Below are 4,004 nucleotides of genomic sequence, written 5' to 3'. Positions count from 1 at the left end.
GCATTATCCTGATACTAAATCCAGAGAAGGATCTAACCAAAAGAGCTACAGGCAAATCTCCCTACTTAACATAGATACAAAAGTCCTGAACAAGACACTGGCAAACAGTACAGCAAATCATCAAGAGGATTATACACCATGACCAAATAGGATTTATCCCAGGGATTCAAGGATGGTTCAACATATGCAAATCAATACATGTAATACACCATATTAACTGATCCAAGGATAAAATCCACATAATCATCTCAATAGATACAGAAAAAGTATTTGATAAAATTCAAGACCTATTCATGACAAAAACCCTGCAGAAAATTGAAGTAGATGGTATCTATCTCAATCTGATAAAAGTCATCTATAACAAACCAACAGCCAATATTATACTAAATGGACAAAACCAGAAAGCTTTCACCCTAAAATCAACAACAACAATAACAAAAATTTCAAGGTTTATGGAAAGGAGGAGTTAATGTTTTAAGTGTTTGGTCAATATTACATACCTATATCTGGTAGGCTGAGCAACAAATCTGATGAAACAATATGTAATATGACAACCATTGTTAATTTCCTGTTCTTGTTTTGAAATTCTGTACCATTTTTATTGTTTTATGGTGCTTTGTTTTTTCTTTATTCTTGTTGTTTTGTTTTTTTCTCTTTAAAATAAAAAAAAAATCAGGGACAAGACAAGGATGTGCAGTGTCACCACTGTTATTCAAAATTTTGCATCCCATGGGTGAGGCCATTACCAGCAAGCATGGTGGGAAGCCACAGGAGAAGAACAAAGTGATGTCCATCAGCTTTGCTTATCCCAAGAAACCTGACCACACTTCCCTCCGGCCTGCCCATTTGGAGAAGCACAACCACAAGACCTAATGCCCAAAATGCCTCAAGGCAGCAAACTCCTACCCTTTCATTTAAATCCTTTGTTCAACCATTGCTTCCTGCTGATTCTACTCTCTGAAGTCAGGCTGCTGCAGTGGGAGTGAATGAGCAGCCATCATGGCTTATACAGAGCCTTCTCAGGTATCCTTTCTTGGCTCCATGCTTTTAATCTATGATACAGTTTTGGAAACATGAGCCAGAGCATTTAGGCAAGAGAAAGAAAGAAAAGGAATAAGGATAAAAAAGGAAGAAGTTAAGTTATCATTATTTGTAGAATAATGATAACATGATACTCTGTATAGAAGACCCCAAAAACTTCACTAAAGAGGACTACTAGATTTAATAACCAAATTGAATAGTGTAGCTGGGTACAAAGTCAACACTAAAAAATTAAAAGCCTTCCTGTATGGGAATAATAAACTCACTGAGAGAGAAATTAGGAAAACACCTTTTAAAATAGTATAAAAAAAGAAAAAGAAAAATCTCAGAATCAGTCCAATCAAGGACATAAAAGACATCTACATTGAAAACTACAGTACTCCTAACAGATATTTTAGAAAAAGACAGAATCATAGCTTCAAGAACAACAGAAAAGTCTCTGAAGGTAAGCAGCATGGCAGCCATGGAGAAACAGGTGTATGCGACTGACAGCGGCAGCAGCGAAGCCAAGCTCTAGTGCCCCACCTGCACCAAGTTGGGCATCCAGGGCTCATATTTCGGGGATTGAATTCAGGCCCTTGCGCTTGCCAGGGAAGCGCTTATTCCACTGAGCCATCTCCCCGGCCCCGAATGTCTGAATCTGAACAGGTTCCTAAAGGTACTTCTCAAATGAAGTTACTCTCATCTGAAGATATAGAAGAAATGAGACTTGTATGTAGGATTTCAAAAGAAGTTCTGGATATTGCTGCTGGGGTGATTAAACCAGGTTTAACTGCTGAAGAAGTAGATCATGCTGTACACTTAGTCTGCATTGCAAGAAATTGCTATCCTTTTCCTCTGAATTATTATAATTTCCCAAAGTCTTGTACCTCAGCGATTGAAGTGATTTGCCATGGAATTCCAGACAGATGACCTCTGCATGGAGGGGACATTGCTAATGTGAACGTCACTCTTTGCTATAGTGGATATCATGGGGACCTAAATGAGATGTTTTTGGTTGGTGATGTGGATGAGGGAGTATGGAAACTAGTGCAGATGATGTGTGAGTGCCTGATGCAAGCCACTGATGCAGTGAGGCCTGGTGTTTGATGCAGAGAATTGGGAAACGCTGTTCAGAAACATGCTCAAGCAAGTGGGTTTTCAGTTGTTTGAGTTATTGTGGGCATGGAATCCATAAACTTTTTCATATGGCTGTCACACCATGTTTATAGCAGCACAATTTATCATAGCTAAATCTTGGAAATAATCCAAATCGTCATCAGTTGAGGAATGGATAGAGAAGATGTGGTATTTTTTACACAATCAAGTATTATTAATCTGTAAAACAGGATGAATTTGAGGCTTTTGTAGACAAATGTATGCAATTAGAGACCGTATTCTTAAGTGGAATAAATCAAACCTGCATGTGCAAACATTGTATTGACTCCTTAGTTTAAAATTGAAAGAGAACATAAAATCTGAAGGCTACAGTAGAGATTGGGAAAAGGGAATGAACCTATTCCAAAGGAAGGAACTATTGAGTTGAGGAGAAGGGCAAGAGAGATAGTGGTGGAAAGAAATATATCTATGTATGCAAGTAAGATGGTTTGGACAACTGTACTGTGGATTTCCGCTGGTGCATAGAAAGGAGCAGTTAATGTTTAATTTGTTTTGTTTTCTTTTTTTAATTCTTTGACCTTTATCTCTTCTTAATTTCTTGCTTTTTTTTTTCTTCCAATTTTGCATGCATATGTCTGCTAGTATGAATAACTAGTTGGAAGACAACACTATACATTATAGCAAATACTGTGAAATTCATATTAATTTTTAAAGTGAAATTCTGCATAATTTGTAAGTTTATGTTCTAATATTATTTTTACTCCATTTAAAAATAAAAAAAAATTAATAATAGAAAACTACAGAATTCTTGCTGGATGTGGTGGCACATGCCTGTAATCTCTGCACTCATAAGCCTGAGGTAGGAAGATTGCTGTGAATTTGAGCCAGTCTAGGATACTCAGTGAGTTTAAGGCCAGTCTAAATGGCATAGTGAAACTCAGCATCAAAAACCAAAGTACAACAAATCAAATCAAAACAAAAAAAATAAAACAAAAAAGAGAAAAAGGAGATGAAAGAGGATAATAGAAATCCTTTATTTTTGCTTAGGAAAAACCAATATAGTGCACATGGCCAGACTTCCAAAATTATATAGATTTAATGAAATTCCAACCATAATTGCCATACTATATCTTACAGAATTAGAGAAAACAGTCCTAAAATTCATTTGGCAGCAGAAGAGATCTAGAATAGCAAGAGTTATTCTAGGCAATATAAGTAAGGCAGGGGGCATCACAATCCCTAACTTGAAATTGCACTACAAAGCTACTGTGATAAGATAGTATGGCACTGGCAAAAGAAAAAACCACAAAACGTGAGGTTGAGTCAAACAGATTAGAAGATACAGAAACAACTACAGACATTCTTAGCCATCTTGTCTTTGGCAAAGAAGCCAACACCTGCCCTAGAAGAATGATAGCCTCTTTAGTAAAAGGAGCTAGAAAAACTGGCTTTCCACATGCTGAAGATTAAAACCAGACCCATATCTTTCACTATGCTAAGCTAAAATCAAAATGGATCAAAGATCTAAATATTAAAACAGAAACACTGAATCTGCTGGAGGATAGAAGAGGTCGCACTCTTGAGGATACTGGTGTAGGCAATGATTTTATGACAAAACCCTGATTATTCAGGAACTATCACAAAGAACCAACAACTGAGATTTCATCTTTTTTTTTTTTTTTTCTGTCCCGGGGATTGAACTCAGGACTCTGAGCTTGCCAGGCAGGCACTTATCCTACTGAGCTATCTCCCCAGCCCCTGAGATCTTATCTTATTGAAAAGCTTTTTCGGGGCTGGGGAGATAGCTCAGTGGAATAAGTGCTTCCCTGGCAAGCGCCAGGGTCTGAGTTCAATCCCTGGTTCCA

The 4,004-nt window shown here is 37.3% G+C and overlaps 1 pseudogene; it reads left to right on the top strand.

The window, feature by feature from the left end:
• The first annotated feature begins 1,671 nt into the window (after positions 1 to 1,671).
• On the top strand, positions 1,672 to 2,252 carry LOC101587498 (annotated as a pseudogene).
• Positions 2,253 to 4,004: the final 1,752 nt, after the last annotated feature.

This window comes from Octodon degus, unplaced genomic scaffold (assembly GCF_000260255.1).
Source record: "Octodon degus isolate 3935 unplaced genomic scaffold, OctDeg1.0 scaffold00011, whole genome shotgun sequence".
Lineage (NCBI taxonomy): Eukaryota > Metazoa > Chordata > Mammalia > Rodentia > Octodontidae > Octodon > Octodon degus.
This window is presented reverse-complemented; position numbering and strand designations above follow the sequence as displayed.